This window comes from Sus scrofa, unplaced genomic scaffold, assembly GCF_000003025.6.
Source record: "Sus scrofa isolate TJ Tabasco breed Duroc unplaced genomic scaffold, Sscrofa11.1 Contig1431, whole genome shotgun sequence".
Classification (NCBI taxonomy): Eukaryota; Metazoa; Chordata; class Mammalia; order Artiodactyla; family Suidae; genus Sus; species Sus scrofa.
In genome coordinates, this window is record NW_018084874.1 from 309478 (window position 1) to 325600 (window position 16123).

General features: G+C 45.6%; 1 long non-coding RNA gene across 1 annotated transcript; it reads right to left on the reverse strand.

The window, feature by feature from the left end:
- Nucleotides 1-1403: 1403 nt before the first annotated feature.
- LOC110258160 lies at nt 1404-15732 on the reverse strand. The gene is made up of 3 exons (XR_002341004.1): nt 14340-15732; nt 5732-5907; nt 1404-2222 (listed from the first exon to the last, which is right to left on the reverse strand). It is a non-coding gene; the product is annotated as an uncharacterized LOC110258160 (long non-coding RNA).
- Between the last annotated feature and the right edge of the window lie 391 nt (nt 15733-16123).

Consider the following 16123-nt stretch of genomic DNA (forward strand, 5'->3'; position numbering starts at 1 on the left):
GTTTTTTTTAACCACTGAGCCACGTCGGGAACTCCATTTCCTCAAACTTCTGAGTGAGTCCACCCTCCCTTCATCTTCAAGATCGCAGGGGTAATGGTCTGGGTATTACATAACCTGCAGAAATGAAAGCCTTCAGATCGGCACTCCATTAACTCCCCTCCAAGAACCTTCACCCTTCTTTCTGCTGTCTGAGCTGTCAGTGTCCTCCAGCAAAGACCACAAGAAATGCACTTGTTTTTAAAGGTGTTAATTACCTATTTTAATGGAGAAGAACTCGCCTCATGGGGGACTTTGGAGCCTCTCGGTAAAGGATGTTAGAACGTCCAGGATTTGGGCTTTGGTGGGATGATTTGGGGGCGGGTTCGAGGAGGCAGGGGTGGGCTCTGGATTGGGTGCTGACAGGAGGAGGGACACTCCCTGATTGGATAGCTCCATAGTTCCTAGAGGAAGGTGTGACCAGAGTCATGCATGCCATCATTCATAAGGAAGCCACAGTCGCTCATAGCCATCAGAGAGGAATGTTTAATATTCTGTGTCTGGCATGATGACCTTGTTTGCAGCTGTTTAGGGGAAATTACGAAGTGGTCCTGTTTTGTCCCACTTTATCGCTATCGTAGTGTGCTTCGTACAGGCTGTCCGGCAAGATTGCAAGAGCAGGACAGTGTGGCCTCTGTCAGTGCCAGGCAGCCTCTGATAGCATGAAGCCTGGCTCACAGTACCAGGCTAGCTCCCTGGGGTCAGTGCTACCTTTCTTTATAAAAAATTCTGTTTCACAGGGGAGGAGGTGGGACAGTGAAAGCTGCAGAGACGTGTCCTCTCTTGGCTTGGTGATGACTTTCAGTTACTCCTTCAGTGACTCTATCTGCAGTCTTGCTTGATGGCTGGCATTTTCCATGGCCCTGGAGGACAGAAGGAGCTTGTCCTCCAAGCTGGTGGCTTTCATTCTTAGTTTAGCTGCTCTACCTTCTGCAACCAAAGCTTGGCATTTATAGGACTCTTCAGATTGGAAAGCCAGTCCTGCAGAGATTACACAACCTCTCCAGCTCCTCCTTTAAACATAATTCTTTGTCATGTCAATGTTGGACCTGGCTCTGGAGGGCCCAGTTTTCCATTTCTTTCTGTTTCAATGCCAACATCACTTCATTTCTCTCCTGTTGACACAGGCCTGTCTTCTCTTGTATGGATGTCAGGGCATTTAAAAGCTGACTTAATTCCTCTGTGTTGCTTTGCTCTTTCTCTTTCGGCAGATGCTCCAAAGCAGGAGCCTTCTCCTTGATTGTGACATTCTCCAGTTCTTTCTCTCTCTGCATCATAGGAAGCTGTGTATTGGTTTCCTCTAATGATTGATTTTCAGTTTCCTCTCCCCTGTGTGTTTCTACTAGCTTTTCAATATTCTCTTTTAGTTTACACATGTCCACTTCAACACCCCCAGGCCAAGTGACAGCAACTCAGGATCCAAGCCATGTCTGAGACCTACACCACAGCTCATGGGGATGTGGGATATATAACCCACTGAGCAAGGGCAGGGATCAGAGCCACATTTTCACAGATACTAGTCAGGTTTGTAACCTGCTGAGCTACAACAGTAACTCCCTCCAGGTCACATCGTAAGTGAACTTTTGAATCTGGATTCATGTCTCTCTCTTATAGCTGTATTTTAATGACTCTATAATCATTGCTCAATTTGACAGTGATAATTGACGTTCTTCCTTGTCTTGACTTAATAATGCGTTTTCTTCCTCTAAACCTTGGAGTCATTTTTGAAGTTTCAGCTTCTCTTCAATAAGATCATTGTTCAGATTTAAGCTGCTCAGTCTCATGACTTCATTGTCAGCATCAGACCCTGCTTGTGGCTGTTCCAGTAGTTCTTGCAATGATGGTCTCTGTGGAGGAACTATTTCTTGTGTCGTACGGTATCACTCTGTTTCCTAATTGAAATTTTCAGTGTCTCATTCCCTGATTTGAAGATGGACTGAGGGTCTTCAGCTTCCTTTGTCTTGGATTCAGGTACATCTTCAGGTCCCTGGTCTTCTCCCTTCCTCAGCACAGCTTTTGCAACATTAGAGATGTGGCCTGTGAGAGAGGCCACACTACTACCCACCTGCCCCAGGGACCTGCTGAAGCCATCGCTGTGGGTCACAGAACTGACCTGGTCTGCTCCATGCGAAGCATCTGATACAGTCAGTGTCACAAGATGTCCCCACACTGCTGCCAGCTCGAGGCTAAGAATCCAAACACAATGAGGGGTTTCTAGGCAATGTGAGCCAGGAAGGCCTGCTTGGCACTGCCCAGGCCTAGCCTGGGACCTAACAAAAGTTCTGTCTCTGGTGACCTGTTCCCACCCTTGCCCCCCGCCCCCCAGTGGGCTCTTCCCCACACCTTTCCAGCACCCCTCACCCCCCGGGTGATTTTCCCAGTGCCACTCAGATTCCAAGGCCACCATCACAGCCACACTGAAGGTGCCATCTCTGAGTGTTTGTAGAAACTACACCCTGCCTTTGCTTTTTTTAATTTTTGATTTTTTTAGAAAAAATTAATTACAAATGTTGTTTTAGTTTCAGATGTATGGAACAGTGATTCAGTTATCTATAAATACTCTTTTTCAGATTATTTTTCTTACAGGTTATTCCAAAACACTGAGTACTGTTCCCTGTGCTGTGTGGGTAGGTCCATGTCGGTTGTCTATTTTACATAGAGTACCATGAATATGTTAATCCGACACACATTGCCTTTCACGTTTTCACTAAATGGTATCACACAGCTTGTGTACTGTTCCCACAGCTTGTGAGCCTCATGCACAATTTTTTTTTTCTAAATTGAGGTAAAATGCGCGTTGTGGCCCTCATCCCTCTAAAGAGCACAATCTGTGCATTTTGACAACGGTCTACACCTGCGCATAAGTGTGACCCTGATAGAGACTGTGGCTGTTTCCATCATCCCGAAGCTCCTTCCCAGTTCTCCGCCTCGGCCCTCCTCCCCCACTGCGTCCTACTCGGGTGTCTCATCCGGCGGATGAGTTTTGGCGGTTTGGACCCATATTGTCCCAAGGGTCTGAGGCTTTAACAAATATGGTTGAACTAATGTCCATCCAGTTCGCACTAGATCACACTGGTGGTGTGGGCCCAGCTATGGGAAAGCGAGGTTTGGAGAGAGTAAATGGTGTGATTCATCCTGGTACTAGAATTCTGGCCTTGACAGTTGACTCTGTGTGAAAATCTGTATGGTGAGATGCTGCGACTATTACCCCAGGTGTTAAGGGTGTGGCAGTTACACACTTAAAGTCAAAAGTGTTTTTATCGGGGCACCTGTTCTTTTACTGGTGTTAATTTCTTAGATTTATTTGTATTTTTTCCCCCACTTAAATGATGGTAAAGGACTAGGAAGGAAAAATGGAGGCAGGACAGAGCCTAGAATTGTTATTGGGCAGAAGCAGACTCTTGGTGGGCATCTCAGTCTGGCTTCTGGATGTATTTGGGTCAAAACAAAGACTTGATGTGGAGTCTGGAGTTTGTAGATGCAAACTATTCCATTTAGAGTGGATAAGCAATGAGGTCCTACTGCACAGCACAGGGATCTGTGTCCAATCTCTTGGGATAGAATATGATGAAAGATAATCTGAGAAAAAGAATATATATATATATATATATGACTGGGTCACTTTGCTGTACAGCAGAAATTGGCACAACACTGTAAACCAACTAAACTTGAATTAAAACAAGAAAAAAAATAAAAAATAAAACCCCCCCACAGAGGCTCAAAAGCACACTCTAATGAATGAAGTTATCTGTGTGAATGGCTTGCCTGGAGTGTGTACTATCAGTTTGCAGAGTTCTAGGTGGTATCTTGCCATGAAGTATTCTCTTTGCAGAATAAGGACCTTGTGAATAGCCCCACAGGGAGGTTCTGTGGGGTGGATAGAGGGGAGAATTATGAATGGCTAGAAGGAGAAAGTCCACAAGATGCAATTTGTTTACAATGAGTGGATGTGTCTGGTTCAGAGGTTGGTTTGCTTACCACAGGGGCAAGGCTCAGGGGGTGGTCGGTCTCCTGATATGAGGGTCCCAGAGAAGAGCATTAGGAGGGCGCCTTTTGTCCCCCTGCCTTTGGTTGATTCACCCATGCACAGACACTTGCTGGGTCCAAACTCTGTGTCCTTGTGCAAGGTATTTGATAGGTTCCCAGGGGGGATGGTGACCGAACTCCCCCCGCCCCCCAGCATATGGCAGTTCGAGTTGGGCAGTGAGAAACAGTGGCCTGCAGAAACCAACTGCCTGCATAGATGAATCACCTGCAAAGATGAAGTGCCCTCTGTAGCTCAATTCCTGGTGCAACCATTGCTAGGTCATAGGACTCGATCCTCTCCCCCTCCCCTGCATTGTGGTCTTTCTCGCCTTCTTTTTCACTCTTCTTGCCATAAATTCCCACCACAGATTCCGGCCAGAGATCCTTTATAAACCTAACGTCTCCTCTCAGTCGCTGCTGGCACCATGTTGAGCTCAGCCCCTCCGTTTCAGATGCCTTAATAACTTTCTCTTGCTCTGCCGACTTGGCCTTGCGTGTTCCCCCTCAGCACCATTTGGTGCCAAAACCTGTGAGGGAGTGGTGAGGGGACAGGAAGCTGCTCAGCATCGCCCCAAACCCCCGGGTTTGCAACCTGGAAAGCAGCAGGTTCTGGGCTCACCTCCGGATCCCTCCCCGATTTGGGTCCCTGACTTAGGCTCTTCCCACCAAAACCCTGGAGCCCAGACTTTCCATGACCGACTCGGCATTTGACACGGGCCTTTTATTTCTCAGGTGAGGGACTGCCACCTTTCCCAGGCCTTCTGTCGGCACAGCCACTGGGTCCCGGTTCCCCTGATCTGGGGACCCCCACATCGGAGCGCAACCCCGCTCTCTTCTCAGCTCCCCTCCCCAGACCTTGGGGGCGCAGAGCCTGAGTAGTGGCCCTCCCAGATGCAGACTCCCTCCTTTCCCTCCATCCCCGCTTAGTCCTCTCTTTCCTTCTCATCATGGGGACCCCTGCCTCCCCGCCTCCAGGGACATGCCTCTTGATGCCTCTTAGCAAATTCAGATACCCTCAGACTCACAGGAGACATTGGGTCCCAGCATCTTACATTCTTTGTGATGCTGCCTGGACACAATGTACATTAAATAACAACTCCCATTGGCATGAAAATGGCACTTTTGAGCTTACTATCTTGCAGGACCTCAATACCTTTTGTCGCCATAATAGCAAGTGGTCTGAAGGTCCCTACATTCAGGCCTTTTGTAGTCTCTGTTCCCAAGTCGCCCTCTGCTTATCTGGCTTAGCTGTTCACACCCTCCTCCTTCCGGCTGAAGATTCACAACCAAATCCCTCTGCGTGTGCTGTCTCCTCCTCGGATCCTGCAGCCCCTCCCTGTCCCCCGTGTAACCCTCTCTGAGCCTTCAGCTCTCCTACCCGCTCACAATCGCCCTCTCCTCTGCTCCTCCTGATCCTGATCCAGACCCTGACCCCTCTCTCCCCTCCTCCTACACGGTCCCAGACCCATCCTCCTGCCTCCAAAGACACCTCCAACCAGCTCCGTTAGGCCCTTTATGGGACGTTGCAGGAGCAGGGGGATTATCCGGGTCCGTGTCCCTTTCTCTTCGTCTGCTGTCTCTGAAATGGAGAACGATTAGGCTCCTTTTCCTCTGACCCCTCCGCCTACATCAAGGAATTCCAGTATCTCACTCAGTCCTGTGACCTTACCTGGCAGGACATCTCTGTTATCCTCCACCCTCTCCCTCCAGGAAAAGGGTCTGGATAGCAGCTCAGGCCCACGCTGACCACCTCCACCAGCAAGATAACCACCAGCCAGTTGGAGCAGTAGCTGTCCCTAGACGGGATCCACTCTGGGACTATCAGGTAGATTTCACAGCTGGTGACTGTGAAAAAGTAGAGGAAATTAGTCAAGTCTCAGACAAAAACCCTGCCCTCTTTTTTTCCTCACTTAACGGAGGCTCCCAAAACTATAGGCTCCCTCACAAAAACAACCACCCCAAGGTGCCCCCAGGCCCTTGTCCACAGTGTGGCAAGAGAGGCCACTGCCTGGTCCACTGGGACCACCGCCTCAGGGGAGGGCCAATTCCCTCCCTACAGAGAGACTGGAAACATTGAACCGCAACCTGCTGAGCCACATTAATGGGGGTGCCCCCACCCCAGGGGCCCCACACCCCCACACCTATCGCTCCATCAGAGCCCAGGGTAAACTCTGCTGGGGCAGGTATTGACACGGGGGCCACTTAACTCGGCACAGCCCGAATTGACAGGCTCCATGCACCCCTCTCAAGTCTCCATTGTGGAGGGTTGACGGCCTGATCTCCAAACCCTTAACACCCCCTCTACATGGCACCTCATCAGGAACACCCTTCAGCCATTTCTTTCCTGCAACGACCCAGGTGCCCAACCCCGATTCTCAGCAGAGATATTCTCTAAATTCAGAGCCTCCCTTACCCTTCTCACTCCATCTCTGTGGCTGACCCTCCACCTCTTTCTTACTCATCCAGAACCTGATAAGCTGCCTCTAACCTGCCTGCATTGTTTTGCCCAAGGTATGGGATACCTCCACCCCGTCTAGAGCCCAGCATCACTCTCACATTCAAATAAATTTAGGAGTTCCCGTCCTGGCGCAGTGGTTAACAAATCCGACTGGGAACCATGAGGTTGTGGGTTTGGTTCCTGCCCTTGCTCAGTGGGTTGGGGATCTGGCGTTGCCGTGAGCTGTGGTGTAGGTCGCAGATGCGGCTCGGATCCCACGTTGCTGTGGCCCTGGTGTAGACTGGTGGCTACGGCTCCGATTAGACCCCTAGCCTGGGAACCTCCATATGCCGTGGGAGCGGCCCAAGAAATGGCAAAAAGACCAAAAAAAAAAAAAAAATTAAAGACCCGTCCACATGCCCCTGTCAACCCAGTGTGCTCCCCTGAGGGAAGTTGCTAATGGAGACCTAGGCACTCTCAGGGTGCATGTCCCTTTCCCCGTGTCTGCTCCACACTAATCTGAACCCCAGTACCAGTGACATACATGCCATCCTTGCAATCCATTTTATAAGCCAGGCTTCCCCTGACAGACAAAACTACAAAAATTAGAACAGGGCCCTCGAATTCCATTCCTGGTCTCACTTGATAGGGCCTTTAATGTCTCAGGGAAGACACTTCTAAATGTTAAGGGATATTATTTTCTGGCCTTAAAGAAACAAAGTCATCCCAGGAGATGTCTTCCTGTGCTTTGCTTTGCTTTTTTAATATATTTTTTTTCTGCTGCACGTATAGCAAGCAGAAGTTCCCTGGCCAGGGATTGAGCCTGCACCACAGCAATGACAACATCAGATCCTTAACCCCCTGAGCCATCAGGGAACTCCCTGCCAGTGCCTTTGAGGTGCAAATATTCTACCTGGTCATCTGGAATCCTTATCTTCACCATCTTTTGAAATGCAAACTTTAGGAAAAGGGGTACAGGTTGGAGGTTGAACTCTCAGAGGCAAACAGAGAACTTGTCCTTTCATAAATGTTAGTAAAAGGATGTTTAGCCATCTAGAGAGGTCACCTTAATTAGTTCCATCTTCCAGAAACCCAATTTGAATCCCATCTCCTTTGTAACTGATGGGTTTTACACAGTTGTACCTTGTTCATGGCTGAAACTTCAGAATAGGAACTATGAGGTCTCTGTTTTGTGTGCTCATAAGGTGTGTGTGTGTGTGTGGCATTGCCAAAATTGATTCATTAAAGAGCTCTATTTAATTGCCTTAAAGGAAGTGAAGGGCTTACATGAATTCCCAAAATATGTAAGGTAAATGGCCAGAATTAATTTCAGGTTCACATGGACTGGGGAATAGTCAGTATTAAATTAATATCTAGTGTTAAAGTTTATTGATGTAATTAATCTAGACACCATGTCTTTAGAGTCATCAGCATTAAACATAATAACTTATCGTACCCAGGTTTAATAGAAGTCAAATGAGTTACTGAGAGACCAGTTGCTAAACAGAAATCAAAGTCATTTAGGATGATTACTATCTTCAGTGCCACCCTGAGATGTTCTAAGAAAGCTTTTATTTGTAAAAATTATAACACACAGTCCATGGTTGCTTTAGAAAAGCAGGATGTGTGTTTTCAGTAAAGAAGGAATGAGAAAAAGAATTGCATTTTATTAAGGGAAAAGAAAGTCTGTCTTATAGCTTGAATGGAAAATTAGCAGTCAGACTAATGTGGATACAGAAATTGATGGAAGGTTTTGTGGGAAGTGGACACGGAAAGGAATTTTGTGCACAGTCAGGGCTAAGTTTAGAATTAAGTTTAATTGAGTAAATATTGAAAAATAAGCTAGTGCAAAACTTGAATTTGGATTTGGTCTCTCTGCTAAAAGGTTTTCTTGGAGTTCCCATTGTGGCTCAGCGGTTAACGAACCCGACTAGTATCCATGAGGACTCGGATTCGATCCCTGGCCCCAGTCAGTGGGTTATGGATCCGGCGTTGTCATGAGCTGTGGTGTAGGTCGCAGATGCAGCTCGGATCCAGCATTGCTGTGGCTGTGGTGTAGGCTAGCAGCTGCAGCTCCGATTTGACCCCTAGCCTGGGAACCTCCACATGCTGGGGGCATGGCCCTAAAAAGACAAAAAAAAAAAAAAAAAAAAAAGAAAAAGGTTTTCTTAAAATGCTACTTTTGATAAAAGATTATGGGAATTTCTTTGACTTGAAATTTGTATTTGTTTTTGAAACCTTTTGTTCCTTTGGTTGAATGAATAAGGATTGTTTAACAATAATCTACAATCAGTTTGATCAAGTGTTTTTTTGTTTGTTTTTGTCTTTTTGCCTTTTCTGGGGCTGCTCCCGCGCATATGGAGATTCCCAGGCTAGGGGTCTAATCAGAGCTGTAGCCACCGGCCTACGCCAGAGCCACAGCAATGCCAGATCTGAGCCTCGTCTGCAACCTACACCACAGCTCATGGCAACACAGGATCCTTAACCCACTGAGCAAGGCCAGGGATCGAACCCACAACCTCATGGTTCCTAGTCGGGCTCGTTAACCACTGCTCCACCATGGGAACTCCTATCAGGTGTTTTTAAACTTTATATTTTTCTTTTTTTTCTTTTTCTTTTTTTTTTTTTTTTTTGTCTTTTTGCCTTTTTGTAGGGCCACTCCCATGGCATATGGATATTCCCAGGCTAGGGGTTAAATTGGAGCTGTAGCTGCAGGCCTGTGCCAGAGCCACAGCAGTGTGGGATCCGAGCTGCATCTGCAACCTACAGAACAGCTCATGGCAACGCTGGATCCTTAACCCACTGAGCAAGGCCAGGGATCAAACCTGCAACCTCATGGTTCCTAATCAGAGTCGTTAACCACTGAGCCATGATGGGAACTCCCCAAAACTTAAAATTTTAATTCAGTTTCTTCTGACCTCCAGCTAACTTTGGGGTGCTTCAGGAGGGCCCTGCAGCATCTCAGAAAAGGTATTGAACTAGGATTATTTGGCAGATTAAATGACAGGGGACACATTATCAAATAAAAGGTAAAAACAATGAAATCTCTAAAGATTGTCACATGTGGATAACTCTGCTTCTACAAAGAGTTAACCCCCCACTGTTAGACTTTTTCCATCCTGATGCCCTCGTAGCATGGCTACAGTCTGCTTCTAAATCAGAGAAATTCAGAAACAATGGCTGTGAACTAAACAGTCGGGGCTCTGGGAAATCTGAGATGGCCACTTGCTTCTTCCCAGAACCTTGGAAAAACAAGTAATGAATAAGAATTGATTAGAAAATGTGTTTTCCAGAGTTCCCCTTGTGGCGCAGAGGAAACGAATCTGACTAGTATCCATGAGAATGTGGGCTTGATCCCTGGCCTCACTATGAGCTTCGGTGTAGGCTGCAGATGTGGTTTGGATCCCATGTTGCTGTGGCTGTGGCATAGGCCAGCAGCTACAGCTCCGATTCAACCCCTAGCCTCGAAACTTCCATATGCCACGGGTGTGGCCCTAAAAACCAAAAGAAAAAAGAAAAAAAAGAGAAAGAAAACGTGTTTTCCATTTGGGGTATACTTTCTACAATGCCAGCCTGGCTATATTTGGTTAAAATGAGGGTAATTTTAAAGAAATAGATTGTTTTGATTCACATTCTAGTTTTATTTTCCAAGGTTAGTGTTACCATGTAAACATATCTCCCAAGTAGATCTTTGCTGCTAGGTTACATTAATGTAAAGTTTAACTGAATTATTAATATTCTAAGCTTGTTTCTGATGCTGATTGTTGTAATCTGCCTTTAGGTGACTATCAGATATCCCATGATGACCAGGGGACTATACATTCTGGAAAAAGTGTATTTAAAGGGCTGTCTCCAGGCACCTATCTGAAGAAAACCATGACTCAAAAAAATACGTGTACCCCAGTGTTCACCACAGCACTATATACAATAGCCAAGACATGGAAGCAATCTCAGTATCCACCGATGGAGGAGTGGATAAAGAAGATGTGGTACATATACACAATGGAATATTATTCAGCTGTTAAAAAATGAAATCATGGCACTTGTAGCAACATGGATGGACCTAGAAATTATCATGCGTTGTGAATTTAGATGGGGAGGCACAAACATCACATGCTATCACTTATGTGGAATCTTAAAAAAGGATGCAGTGAACTTACTTGCAGAATAGAAATGGATTCATAGACTTCGACAAACTTAGGGGGAGCTCGTTTGATGGGGATGTGGGTTCAATCCCTGGCCTTCCTCAGTGGACTGGGATCCGACGTTGCTGTGAGCTGTGGGGTAGGTCACAGATGTGGCTCAGATCTGCCATTCTGTGGATGTGGCATAGGCTGGCAGCTGCAGCTCCTATTCGACCCCTAGCCTAGAACTTCCATGTGCCATGGGGGAGGCCCTTAAGAGACAAAAAAAATAAATTAATTAAACTTGTGGTTACCAAAGGAGACAGGCTGGGGGTGGGGGTGCAGACTTGGGGTTGGGGATGGAAATTTTCTAAAAATTAGGTTCTGGTGATGGTTGTACAACTGTAAGTATAATAAAATTCACTGAGGTAAAAAATAAACAAGGACCATCAGTAGGGAGTAGATTCAATAAAATAGAATTTCCTTGGGAAAAGTAATATAATGCCATCAGAACTAATAAAGTAGACTTGATATGCTGACATGAAAGATAGCCATGATTTACTAGGAGGTAAAAAGAGCAAGTCACACAACAGCCTGTATAAATTATTCACCTTGTTAAAATTACATGTAAACCTATATTTATATATAGAAGTATAGATTCATTCATTCAACAAATGTTAAGCTACCACATATATATTCAAAGTGTATATATATTAATTCAACAACAATCTATTGAACTACTTATGTGCCAGGCTTTGGATTATATTCATGTGCATATTTTATCATGTGATACCTTTCCCTGTTCATCTGTAGTGGAAAATACTCTGAACATAGTTATCTTGGGTTGGGGGGATTATGGAAGGTCTCCACTGTCACCTTCATGTATTTCTACAATGAGAGTTCAAGGTCATGTCCTAGCAAAGCAGTAGCATGTTCATTACAGATAATCACTTTGACACAATGTTAACCAAATATATAGGAACTTAGGGTAGCAAAACTGTAGAGAAAGCAAATAGGGCAGCAAATGGAAAAGCCTGAAGAGGTTCTAGCGACAATTTCTATGAGAGAAATGAAGGGGGAGCTGTTCTTTTCTGTGGACAGTGTATTGGGAACCTGATCACAAGGAGGAGGACTGAAGCCCTGGGGTTGTGCAAAAAAGGAGGATCAGCTGACTTCCTCTGATGGGTGCTGTGTTGTCTGCATTGACCATCCAAGAAGGCTGTCCTCTCCGAGCAGTTTGTTGTTGTTTTTCCTGCCCCATGGCATGTGGAGTTCCCAAGCCAGGGATCAGATCTGAGCCTCAGTTGTGATCTATGCTGCAGCTGCAGCAACGCCAGTCTTAACCCAATATGCCAGGCTGAGGATCAAACCTGTATCCCGGAGATGCAGAGACACCATCAATCCACTGGGGCAGTCCTGTTGTGCCACAGCAGAAACTCCTCTGAGCATGTTTTCTGACCCGAATTATTATTATTTTTGTTTTTGTCTTTTGTCTTTTTTGGTTGTTCCACATTGCGACCAACACCTGATATTATTAAACTTAGTGGCTGCATGAGTATCTCCTTGTGGCTTTAGTTTCCACTTTACTGGTTTTGTTTTTGTTTTTTGTTTTTTGTTTTTTTTTTTTTTTTTTTGTCTTTTTGCTATTTCTTGGGCTGTTCCCGCGGCATATGGAAGTTCCCAGGCTAAGGGTCCAATCGGAGCTGTAGCTGCCGGCCTACGCCAGAGCCGCAGCAATGTGGGATCTGAGCCGCGTCTGCAACCTACACCACAGCTCACGGCAATGCCGGATCCTTAACCCACTGAGCAAGGGCAGGGACCAAACCCGCAACCTCATGGCTCCTAGTCGGATTCGTTAACCACTGCGCCACAATGGGAACTCCACTGACCTGAATTATTAATAAGGCTCTTGAATTTCTCTGTCAGAGAAATTGAAAACAGTGGAAGATTCTGGGAGAGTTTTGCATGATTTGAAGGGCTAAGACATGCGGAAAGGGTTGTAAAAACATTCACAACCAAAACTTGAGGGGAAAACTTGATTGCAGGGACCAGGAAGGTGACAGAGCTGGTGAAGGCATGACCCCTCCAAACGAGGTAGCCTGCTCTAATACAGCCATGTAGGAGCTAGAGCTGATATTTCCAAGCAAAACCAGAAATCAAGACTTTCATGTGTGCAACTAGAGATTATCCTACTAAGTCAGAAAGAGAAGGACAAATACCATATGATATGACTTACATGTGGAATCCAAAAAATGGCACAAATAGGAGTTCCCACCATGGCTCTGGTTAACGAACCCGACTAGCATCCATGAGGATGCGGGTTCGATCCCTGGCCTCGGTCTGTAGGTTAAGGATCTGGCATTGCCCTGAGCTGTGGTGTAGGTCACAGGTGCAGTAGAGACCCCATGTTGCTGTGGCTCTGGCATAGGCCAGTGGCTACAGATCCGATTCGACCCCTTGCCTGGGAACCTTCATATGCCACCGGTGTGGCCCTAAAACACAAAAAGACCAAATATATATAAATGGCACAAATGAACCTATCTACAGAATAGAAACAGACTCACAGACAGAGAATAGACGGGTAGTTGCCAAGGGGGATGGGGAGGGAGTGGGATGGATCGGAAGTTTGGGGTTAGTAGATACGAACTATTACATTTAAAATAGATAAACAGTAAGGTCTTACTATACAGCATAGAGAACTATCCAGTCTTCTGGGATAGACTGTGATGGAAATACATATACATATATTTGTACGACTGAGTCGCTTTGCTAAACAGCAGAAATTGGCACAACATTGTGAATCGAGTATACATTAATTTAAAAAAGACTTTCATGAAATGCCTGTTTTTGAAAGGTTGGCAATTAACTTAAATTCTTTTTACAGAGGTTTAGGATTGGCGATCCCACTGTGGCGCAGTGGGTTAATGATCCAGCCTGTCTCTGTGGAGGCACCAGTTCAATCCACAACCCAGTGCAGTGGATTAAGGATCTGGCATTGCTGCAGCTGTGGCATAGGTCCCAAATGCAGCTTGGATTCCATCCATATGCTGCCAGTGTGGCTGAAAAAGAAAAAAAGAAAAGCAGGAGTTCCCGTCGTGGCGCAGTGGTCAACGAATCCGACTAGGAACCATGAGGTTGCAGGTTCGGTCCCTGCCCTTGCTCAGTGGGTTAACGATCCGGCGTTGCCGTGAGCTGTGGTGTAGGTTGCAGATGTGGCTCGGATCCTGCGTTGCTGTGGCTCTGGCGTAGGCTGGCAGCTACAGCTCCGATTTGACCCCTAGCCTGGGAACCTCCATATGCCTCGGGAGCGGCCCAAGAAATAGCAACAACAACAACAACAAAAGACAGACAAAAGACAAAAAAAAAAAGAAAAAAAAAATTTAGGATCGGAGCTCTACGGATATCTAAGAAAAGTCATACCAAAAACTTAAATTCCTTCATAGTAACTGCAGTAGAAGTGAAAATATATTAGAAGGCTATGTGCATTTGGGCAAACACACACAGCATCTTTAAAAAGAAAAGGGGAAAAGAGCAACAATTGTTATCTAGCCCATGTTGTATTACTGAGGTTAAGGATACTTGCCCATCTGAAGTGTGACCTCTGAATGTAAGTCTAAAATGGGTTTTGACAGGAGAGGTTTCAATCTATGGGAAGCTGAGAAAAAGAAGAAAGGTGAGTCAAGTAACTCCTTTACTGCAAGAATGCAGACACTCACCTCAGTCACAGTCAGTGGATATCGGTACTGTTCAAAGAAAGCCACTCTGCAGGGACGTCTGTTTAATTACATTTGACCCTGAGCACGCACAGCAAAAGTCCAGGCTGAGGAAATAATCAGGTTAGGTCAGCCTAAGGTTTACCCTGAGATTCTGAAATCAAATCACAAGTTGATCATGAAATACTTAATTAGAAATAGCTGCAGACAGGCCAGTAAGAACACTCCAAATGTCCCAGTGGTTTTCAAGCCATCGCTAGTGTCTTGCCTCTTCTCAAACAAAACTTAAGATCACTTTTTTAAAAGATGCTAAAAAAAAATTGACTCAAAGTTTTGTACATTATTGTACCTAAAGTTATGCACATTTTTGTGCAAGTACATTTTTTGGTCCCTAAAGTTGCATATGTTTTTGTGAAAACTTCCCCAGTCAAGAAAGTGCAAAAAATCAGAAATCAGAGAGCCAAGCTCAATATTCCATCAAGCTTACACAAAGGCCAATGCATTTTTTCACCCAGGAAACCATCCCTGGCCTTAATGCAGGGCTTACCTGCTCTGCTTTCTCTCAGAGTCCTAAAAAGTTTAGTCTCCCCCTGTAGTTCACGGAGCATCAGAATTGCCATCTAGTATCTACAAAGCGTATTTGATAAAGGATAGAATGTTATATTTGGAAAAAGTAAAAAGCTAATTTTCATAGGATAAACTAGAAAAAAAAAACAAAAGTTGAAAATCTCAAGTCTGTGAGAATTAAGACACCTCTAAAGGACAAGATGACACTTTGTGCTTATTTAAAATGTGAAATAGAAGAATTAGGATTTCATTGACATGACCGATATAAAAAGCAGGGAGGGACCGTAGGTCAAAGCCGTTGGGAAACTCCACCCCCTTTCTAGCCAGGTGACCTGAGGCAAATTAACTACACTTCTTTGAGCCTCAGTTTTCTCGTCTGTAGGAAGGGGCTAATGATAGCACTTGATCCAGGAGGGGGCTCTGAGGACTGAGTGAGACAGTGCAAGTGAGGCATGTGCCACAGGACTAGGCAAAGGAACACTCTCCACAAAGATTAGCAAACTCATCACATACAGCTTGGGAAACTCCTTGAAGACTGGACTTGGAACGCAGCCCCCCCCCCAATATCTCATATATAATAACTAATTAACTTCAGCCACCCAGTGATTCATTCAAAAAAATATTTACCACACATTTACCAGGCACCTTTCTATACCCTGGAGATAAAGAAGAAAAATACACATAAAAATTCAGATTACTAAACTCCTATAGGGTTGGGGTTTTTTGTTTCATTTTTTGTTTTGTTTTGGCTTTTTAGGACACCACCTGCAGCATATGGAAGTTCCCAGGCTTGGGACTGAATTGGAGCTATAGCTCCCAGCCTATTGCCATAGCCACAGCAACATAGGATCCGAGACACGTCTTCAACCTACACCACAGCTCACAACACAGAACCCCAACCCGCTGAGCAAGGCCAGGGATTGAACCTGCATCTTGTGGATACTAGTCAGATTCCTTTCCACTGCACCACAAAGGGAACTCCCAGGTAATTTTTTTTAATGTTCAGAAAATGACATTGATGGATAGAAAGGTGACAAGGGAGGGTCTATTTCATTTCAAAGGGTGCAGGACACACTGCAAGGAGGGTCTAGGCCAGAAAGAGAGGAGGGCAGGAAAGGAAAGCAGTGCCTACAGTGAGGTCTCCTGCTTTCAGCCCTGCCGTCTGCCGGGAGCTGGTTCTGATGCCACTGGGCTCTGGCTTCTGGCCAAAGCCACATTTA